This window comes from Gossypium hirsutum, chromosome A07 (genome assembly GCF_007990345.1).
Source record: "Gossypium hirsutum isolate 1008001.06 chromosome A07, Gossypium_hirsutum_v2.1, whole genome shotgun sequence".
Lineage (NCBI taxonomy): Eukaryota > Viridiplantae > Streptophyta > Magnoliopsida > Malvales > Malvaceae > Gossypium > Gossypium hirsutum.
In genome coordinates, this window is record NC_053430.1 from 43,151,719 (window position 1) to 43,162,306 (window position 10,588).

Sequence of the window (10,588 nt, forward strand, 5' to 3'; positions counted from 1 at the left end):
CGGATCAAACACATCACACTATCGTAGATTTATATAGCATGTAATTGTAGACATTCCACACGCTATGTTCAGTCCGAGAATCGACTAAACCATAGCTCTAATACTACTAAATGTAACATCCCTAACCCGTATCTATCACCAAAAAAGGGTCACAGAGCATTATCGGGCAAACAGAATACTAAATCATTAAAATCATACATTAATACAAACATAATCAAATTTCCTTCAAATACATTCACAATGTCCCTTAATCGAACCATCGAGGCCTTAAAAATACTATAGAAACAATCTGGGACTAAATCGAAAACATTTGGAAATTTTAGGAAAAAGTTGAAAATTTTAGACTACAGGGGTCACACGGCTGAGACACACAACTGTGTCTCAAGTAGTGTGGACATTCAAAATAGGGACACACGGCCCTATCTCAGCTCGTGTCCATACCCGTGTACCCCTCGACATGACCTCACACGCCCATGTCTCAGGCTGTGTGGTACCAAAATGAACCTTAAAACACAAGTTTACCATTTCCAAGTGCTTGAGCCTTAAGAAACTTAAATACCAACAAAAATACCAATTCAAAATAACATTAATTGAGCCAAAAACACATCAAAACCAACCTAATAAGTATCTAACCAATGTACCCTCATTGGTACCACAAGTATATAAAATTTTACAACAAAATAAACATTGATCCAATTCATCAATTCACTCATGCCATACTTAATCAAAATACCTATAAAAGGTACCACAATCACAACAATGCAATTATATATATACCATACATACTAGCATAACAACTATACCTCATTCTCATATAATATGTAAGTTGATAATTTGCACAAAATATCATTCATAACATTTACATAAGCCTAACATTAACCAAAACTGCATGAGAGCCTATACATGCCATATAATATGAATTAAACATTTCAAAAACTTCCGAGACAAGTTGGATAGTGTGACTTGAGTGTCGATCCCATCGTCCAACCTTCCGAGAATCTACAATAACATTTAAAACACAAGTAAGCTTCATGAAGCTTAGTAAGTTTGATGAGTTAAATGATAAATCTTACCGAACTAACTACAATAATTCAAATAATAATAATCATCCAATAGAACTCCCTGCAATACACAAATTCAATCGATAAATACATCCGTATTCAGATCAATATGAAATAAATAACATATCTTTCAAATTCATTAAAAAAATTACCTTACTAAGTATTTTTCATTCAAAGAATGACTTACAGGTAAGAGTACATCGTCAACAAAAGCTTGAAAGAGCTGAATAGAAGCTTGAAAGAGTTGATCCACCAGAATCACGCCAAACAAAAAGTATAACATAAGAGTTCGCAACAAATACTGAACCTCGATTTACTTGGGTAATTTTTCGATATCTCCCTCCAATACCGTCTCCACTCCAAACCCTTGTCATACACCAAACACGAATGTACTCAAGTCCCGCGTTCAATTGAAATCGAATATAATATTCAATATTATAATTCAATCAATAATTTATTTCCAACAATAGAATATATATAATACCAATCACCAATTAATACAAATGTTAAATTTTAATCGTACAAACTTATTGGACTAAATTGTACTCGTTAAATTTTAACCGTACAAACTTACTGGACTAAATTGTAGTCGTTGAAGAAATTCACAGACTATTCCGCTATTTTTCCTTTTCCACGAGTATCTACGAGATTTTAATCTAAAATGTAAAATTCTTCATTTATTAGCATATATTTCATTTCCAAACCATTTTACAACTAATAACCTTTTTTTTTAAATTACACAATTACCCTAAAATTTTACCATTTTTGTGATTTAGTCCCTTAACTCGAAATTCATCAAATTAACCAATTTTCTCAAATCAATATTTTATCCAAAAATATTATACCCTTAAATAGTCCCTAATAATCACTAAATTCACAATTAAACCCTAAAATTTTGACATTTTCACAATTCAATCCTAAAATCAAAATCTAACAAAAATCACTTTACAAATTCATCAAATAGTATAATCAAAAATCCAAATACATGATATTCATTAAGAACATTCAATGTTTATCAATAGGAAATTCCAAAATTTTTAACTGAATCAAAAATGAAGATACGAGCAAGCTAGACCTAGTTGCAACGATCTCAAAAACATAAAAAGTTACAAGAAACGGAATTAAAAAGGACTTACATGCAATTCTAATCTTAACCGATTTCAAAGCATCCAAAAATGGTGAAAATTGCTTTTGGTTTCTGCAAGAAGATGAAAAAAGATGATAATTTTAAAAACCCATTATGGTCCATTAATAATCAAATGGACTATTAAGCTATTAAATCTATGGAATTCAAGACTTACCAAAATTTTCACCATTTCCAATTTAGTCCTTTTCTTTTAATTAACTATATAAACGTGAATATTTCTAAATCAAATTTTAATACGAATATAATGACTTTATAAATATTCTAAAAATAATATTTACGAGTTGATACGATAAAAATTTATGGTCCCGAATCCACTGTTCTGTCACCATTGAAAATTGGATTGTTACAATAAAGTACTCCAATGTTTGAAATTGTTAAGTAGGCTAGTAATACTCTATTTGCTCTAGTTTATTATTAATCAGAAAAGCAATATCAAATAAGAGTGAGAAAAAAGAGAGTTTGGGGGCACTCCACTATAGTAGTAGTAGTAGGCTGAGTAGCTAAAGGGGTAGTTGTTTGCTCCATCCATCATTTTAATCAAAAGCCTTAGGTTCATGAGTGAATTACATTCAAATTGTGGCATGATGTAATACTTGACAATCTAGTGTATGCTCTATTAAGACTGTCAAGTAAAGAAAAAAGTCATGTGACAAGATGAATTCTCTAGAAAAAAAATTATATAATACAATGATAGAATAAGTATGAAAAGAAAAATTGAGTTTAGTGGAAAGATAAGCTAAGTACATAGGAGGTGCTTGCCATAGTTAAAATTGCATAAATATTTAGGAACTTGTATTTTTTGTTAACATTTTCTGCACTTCGTATGTTAAACAAACCTATAAAATTTGACCCTAATTTTTTAAATAGAATAATGCTAAGAATGGAGGTATAAAATATGTTTCGTTTTGTTTAGAAGTACAAGATGCAATTGTATAGTTATGAAAAATTCTTGCATTCATGCATTAATACATATTCTGCTTGAGGATAAGCAAGAACTTAGGTTTGGGGGTGTGATAACTCTTGAAAAGAGTTATATTTTGAACCTCTAAGCTCGATTAAATGTTTGAACTTAAGTAGATATATTTTCATTTTTAGGTTATTTTTAGAACATTGCATAATAATGCAATCCTGAATATCTCTTAACATACTGTCCGTATGATTGTTTCGTTACTTTCCTATGAAAATAGATTCATCAAGGTTCGTTTACATAATTTATTCACTATTTAATTCCATTCCTGCTATTTTTAGTGATTTTCCAAATCTACCTCACTGCTGCTGTCAGCATCTGCCTTTAAGGTAGACTTTACCTATTTCATGGTTTCCATGATTCAACTAGCCCTTTTTGCATAAATAGCACAATTTATGAAAGTGATTAACCATTCCCATGGCCAATCCTTGTCAAGCATATCCACACCAAATGATTATAACATTATACTCAAACACATATAAGCCATTTTCGCATGGCTATCCAAAATTTTACAAGTCCAAAGGGTCCACGACCCACAACAAACGGGTAGTCCTATACATGCCATTTCGAAGTTCAACCAAAATTGTACCAAAAGGGGGGCTTTGATAGTGTGGGCGACTTTGACTTCAAGATCCCGAGTCCGATAGCTGGAGAACCAATCTATAAAACAGAGGAGCAATGAAACGGAGTAAGCAATTTATGCTTAGTAAGTTTTGAGCAAGGAATTCCAGCACAACAAAAGTATAGCATTCATATAGCTAAACGGATAATTTCATATGCACAAATTTTCGATATCATACTTGCTTCACATTACCAACCCTTATGTACATACACAAAAGATCAACTCAGCCAAAGGCCGGTAGCTCGTTTATCAACTGAGCGAATACTTATTTGTAAGGGTTCAACTAAATTCAAGCACATACGAAACATACCTCAATGTTGGGATGTTTCTAGAGTATTAACTGAAATTTTTACAGCAAGATCATTCATTCCCAAATCACGTACCTTCGGAATTTAACCGGATATAGCTCCTCGTTCAAATGCCTTCGGGACATAGCCCGGTTATAGTAACTCGCACAAATGCCTTCAGGACTTAACCCGGATTTAGTAACTCGCACAAATGCCTTCGGGACTTAACCCGGATTTAGTAACTCGCACCAATGCCTTCGGACTTAGCCCAGAATTAGTATCTCGCACGAATACCTTCGGATCTTAGTCCGGATATGGTCACTTAGCACAAAGCCTTCGGGACTTAGCCCGGACATCATTCAAATAACCATGCACATTTAACAATAAATCATGGCACATTCGTATTTCATTTTCGTTCGCAAAACTCAAACACAAGACACTTATCATTCTTGTAATTTCGGCTCAATAGCCACACACAAAGAGCATGATTTTGATTTGCTTAAAACATGATCTAATCAAATCTTAATTTAAGCTCTCTTACTCAAGAACTTACCTCGGGTGTTGTCGAACGATTCTGATAGCTATTCGACCACTTTTTCCTTCCCTTTATTGGATTTATTTCCCCTTTGCTCTTGAGCTTAATTAAACAAATAAATTGATTTAATCATTTGAGCATCGAAAAGAGGAACACAAGGCACTTAGCCCATATTTATACATTAGACATTAAAGTCACATATGTACGGAATCATGAATCAAACTCAACATTTTAGCTAATTTTTCCCCCTTGGCCGAATATGCATGTCTATTTTGGGGCCGATTTCAACACTTAATACATTCTACAAGTATGGTCACTTGTATTGACTAAACACCCTTTTTGTTTCAAGTTCAAAACTTGGCTAATACACACATATATACACTAGTAAAGCATCCTCTCCCTTTCCATCAATTTAACACATGCATTACTCATTAATATACAAAAATTATATTCGGCCTTAGCACACAACTTGCTAGCCGATTCTTCTCCATTTAGCAACCAATGCACATATGTGCTCACTCAAAAATGCTAAAAAGAAGATTCAAGAATCATCAATCCACCATCACATGCATCATTACAAAGCTTTACACTTAGCATGCAAATGACATCAACACAAATCCACCTTAGCCGAAACTTAACTCATCTTCATGCCTCATCACCACAACATCAAACATCAACCAAGAATGATGCATCCATGGCCGAGTGTCATTTCCATCACATAGCAAGATTTAGACCATGGGCTAGGTAGAACTCAAGCTAACAACTAAAACATGCATGCATCTCATGGAACATCACCAAACATACCTTAGCCTAGTCACATGCATGGCCGAACCTCTTCAACCTTTCTTCTTCCTTCCTCCTTAAAATTTTTGGCCAAAGATGAACCAAAGGATGGGCACTTTTTTTTTGTTTTTCTTTCTAGTTTCGGCTAAATGAAGATGAAAAAGGATGAACAAAATTTTCTCCTTTCTTTTCTTTAACTCACGGCAATGGGGGGGGAGACAACCACACACATTTTTTTTTGTTTCCATCATATTCCCTTTCATTATTTTATGCCCATGCTCCTTATTTTATTTTTCCTAACATACCCCACTAACATAACATGTTTGTGACATGTTTCCACTCATGATGCACTAACACAACATGTCTATGACATGTTTTGCCCATCACACTTGGTCTACCATGCTTGTCATGGCCGGCCACTACTCATTAGGGGGGGAATTTGACATGCAAGTCCCCCCTTTTTTCCACATGCACTAATAGGTCCTTACGCATTGACCTATCACATTTTAAAATTTTCTCACGTAAGTCCTATTTGATGAAATTCACTTACAATTAACAAAATTCAAACACGAAATTTTCACACATGCACATGTACATATAATGAGCATCAATTATGACGGTTAATTATTTTTACGACTCGGTTTAGCGGTCCCGAAACCACTTCCGACTAGGGTCAATTTTGGGCTGTCACAACTCTCCCCCACTTAAGAAATTTTCGTCCCCGAAAAGCTTACCGGTAAATAGGTTTGGGTATCGTTCTTTCATCGAGCTCTCGGTTTCCCAAGTAGCTTCCTCGATCCCGTGTTTGAGCCATAACACCTTCACTAACGGAACCCTTTTGTTTCGCAACTCCTTCACTTCACGAGCTAGGATACGCATCGGTTCTTCTTCATAACTCATATCGGCTTGAATTTCAACCTCTGATGGGCTAATTATGTGCGATGGATCAGATCGATAGCGTCGAAGCATCGAAACATGAAAGACGTCGTGAATCTTTTCAAGCTCAGGGGGCAAAATCAATCTATACGCAACCGGACCAACTCGTTCGGAGATTTCGTACGGCCCAATGAATCTCGGGCTCAACTTGCCCTTACGGCCAAACCTGAGTACCTTTTTCCAAGGCGAAACTTTAAGGAACACTTTATCTCCCACCTGATATTCAATGTCCTTTCGTTTCATCCGCATACGATTTTTGACGATCTGTGGCTGCTTTCAGACTTTCACGGATTACCTTTACTTTCTGTTCGGCATCCTTAATCAAATCAACTCCGAAAATTTTACTTTCACCGAGCTCGGTCCAAAACAATGGTGTACGGCATTTACGACCGTACAAAGCCTCGTAAGGTGCCATCTTAATACTTGATTGAAAACTATTGTTGTAAGTGAATTCAATCAAAGGTAAATACCGTTCCCATGAACTACTGAACTCGAGGATGCAACATCTCAACATATCCTCAAGTATCTGAATTATCCGCTCAGATTGACCATCGGTTTGGGGGTGAAAAGCAGTGCTAAAATGCAGCTTGGTACCCAAAGCTTCTTGCAATTTCCTCCAAAATCGCGAGGTGAATCTCGGATCTCTATCCGACACGATAGAAATAGGTACCCCGTGTAATCTCACAATCTGAGAAACATACAATTCGGCTAGTTTATCCAATGAAAAATCCGTACGCACAGGGATAAAGTGAGCCGACTTAGTCAGTCTATCAACAACAACCCAAATCGCATCCTTCTTACTTGTTGACAATGACAGTCCGGACACAAAGTCCATTGTGACTCGATCCCATTTCCACTCGGGTATCATGATCGGCTGAAGTAATCCTGAAGGCACTTGATGTTTCGCTTTCACTTGTTGACATATTAAACATCTCGAAACAAAGTCGGAGATGTCTCGTTTCATACCATGCCACCAAAACCAACGTTTCAAATCGTTGTACATTTTCATACTCCCCGGGTGAATTGACATTCGGCTACAATGGGCTTCGTTCAGAATCATCGAAATGAGTTCCAAATTCTTTGGAACACACAAACGACTTCTGAACCTCAAACAATCATCATCATCAATTTGAAACTCCGATTCCTTGTTCGGAGCACACTCAGCCCGTTTTGCAACCAATTTATCATCAACTTTCTGGGCTTCACGAATTTGATGAATCAATAATGGTTTGGCTTTTAATTCAGCTATTAACACATTGTCGGGTAGAACAGACAAGTGCACATTCATCGCTCGTAAAGCAAACAATGATTTCCGGCTTAAGGCGTCCGCAACCACATTAGCCTTTCCCGAGTGGTAATCAATGACAAGCTCGTAATCTTTCAACAACTCAAGCCAACGTCTTTGTCGCAGATTTAAGTCTCTTTGAGTCATCAAATATTTGAGACTTTTGTGATCCGAAAATACATGGCAGTTTTCACCAAATAAGTAATGTCGCCATATTTTTAAACCAAATACGATGGCAGCTAGTTCAAGATCATGGGTCGGATAATTTTTCTCATGTGGCTTTAATTGTCTCGACGCATAGGCCACCACTCGACCTTCTTGCATCAATACGCAACCCAACCCAAGTAGGGATGCATCACTATAAATGACAAACTCTTTGCCTAATTCGGGTTGCACTAAAATTGGAGCTTCAGTCAAATAAGTTTTTAGTTGATCAAAACTTTTCTGACATTTCTCCGTCCATTCGAACTTAACATCCTTTTGAAGTAGCTTCGTCATTGGTGTGGCTATCATCGAGAAACCTTTTACAAATCGTCGGTAATAACCGGCGAGCCCCAGGAAGCTCCGAACTTCGGTAATATTTCTTGGAGGCTTCCAGTTAAGTATGGCTGAAATTTTGCTCGGGTCAACTCGAATACCCGATGCGGATACCATATGACCCAAGAAACTAACCTCTCTTAACCAGAACTCACACTTACTGAACTTAGCATATAACTGCTTCTCCCGCAAAATTTGCAACACTAGTCTCAGGTGCTCAGCATGTTCGGTCTCATCTCTTGAATAGACCAAGATGTCATCAATGAACACAACTACGAACCGATCCAAATATGGTCTGAAGATCCGATTCATCAAATCCATAAATACCGCAGGGGCATTAGTGAGCCCAAACGGCATCACTAAGAACTCGTAGTGACCATATCTCGTTCTGAAGGCAGTTTTGGGTATGTCCGAATCTCGAATTCGCAACTGATAAGAGCCCGATCTCAAATCTATTTTTGAGAACATTGAGGCTCCCTTCAGTTGGTCGAACAAATTATCGATACGCGGTAACGGATATTTGTTCTTTATCGTCACTTTATTCAGTTGACGATAGTCAATGCACAACCTCATGGTTCCGTCCTTCTTTTTCACGAACAATACTGGTGCACCCCAAGGTGAGAAACTTGGTCGAGCAAAACCTCTATCCGTCAATTCTTGCAACTGAGCTTTCAACTCTCCTAACTCGGTTGGTGCCATACGATACGGAGCTATCAAAATCAGCGTAGTCCCAGGTACAAGCTCAATACCAAACTCTACCTCCCGAACAGGTGGTAATCCCGGTAATTCTTCAGGAAAAACATCCGGGTATTCACAAACCACCGGCACAGATTCGGGTTTCTTTTCTAATTCTTTGTCATCAAGTACATACGCAAGGTATGCTTCGCACCCTTTTCTTACATATTTCTGGGCCAACATTGTTGATATTACAGCTGGCATCCTCTCCAAGTCCGTAGACTCAACTCGGATTACTTCGTTATTTGCGCACCTCAAATCAATAGTATTGCTTTTGCAATTCACAACCGCATCATGCGCGGTCAACCAATCCACCAAGAATAACATCAAATTCATCAAACGACAAAAGCATCAAGTCCGCCGAAAAACAGGAACCTCGAATTTCTAGGGGACATTTCTTACACACTTTGTCGACAAGCACGTAACGACCCAAGGGATTTGACACCCGAATTACGAACTCAGTAGACTCAATAGGTAAAGTCTTACTGGATGCTAAAGTTTCACATATGTAAGAATGAGTAGAACCGGGGTCAATCAAAGCAATGACATTAGTATCAAAGAGAGTAAAAGTACCGGTAATAACATCAGGCGAAGAAGCATCCTCGCGGGCACGTATAGCTTAAGCTCTAGCAGGCGCACGAGCCTCGGATCTGGTCGTAGCATCTCTAGATCCTCTCTGACCACCACCAGCATTTCCCGTATTTCCAGATGGTCTACCTCGAGCAGTGGTAGCACCCGGTTTCCCACTCTGATTTACATTCTGTTCAGACAACCTCGGGCAATCTTTAATGAAGTGGTCAACTGATCCGCACTTGTAACAGGAGCGGTCAGGGAATCTACAACTCCCCGAATGCCATTTACCGCAATATCGACATTTCGTTCTGTCTCGACGTTCATTCCCAACACTGGCGACCGAAGTGCCTCGTGTACCCACAGGGGGTCGATCACGATCTCGTCTAAAAAGGCCCGAAGTGCCTTTAAACTGGCCTGCATCATCTCAGAATTTCTTCGATGCCTGTTGAAGAGACTTTCCCGAGGATCTTTTACGAAACTCTCCAGTTCCCTCATCAACTTTTTGTTTTTCTTTTCTAAGCTCTTCGACTTTACAAGCTCGCTCGACAAGTACTACGAACTCTCGTATTTCAAGAACGCCAACGAACATTTTTATATCTTCATTCAGCCCATCCTTGAAGCGTTTACACATAATAGCCTCAGACGAAACACATTCCCGAGCGTATCTACTAAGTCTAACAAATTTTCGCTCGTAATCAGTAACTGACATAGAACCTTGCTTAAGCTCAAGAAATTCCTTCCGTTTTTGATCAACAAATCTCTGTCTGATATACTTTTTCCGAAACTCAGTTTGGAAAAACTCCCAAGTTACTTGCTCTCGGGGCACAACAGAAGTTAGAGTACTCCACCAATAGTAGGCAGAATCACGTAGCAAGGAGATAGTACACTTTAGGCATTCATCGGGTGTACAAGATAGCTCATCGAGTACCCGGATAGTGTTGTCCAACCAAAATTTAGCTTGTTCGGCATCGTCGTTATCCGTAGCTTTAAATTCGGTAGCCCCATGTTTTCGGATTCTGTCAACTGGGGGCTTATTTGACCTTATTTGGTCAGTTACCGGAGGTATTGTAGGTACGGGGGTTGTATTAGTCGGGAATGGAGGTTGTGGAACAGCCGTATT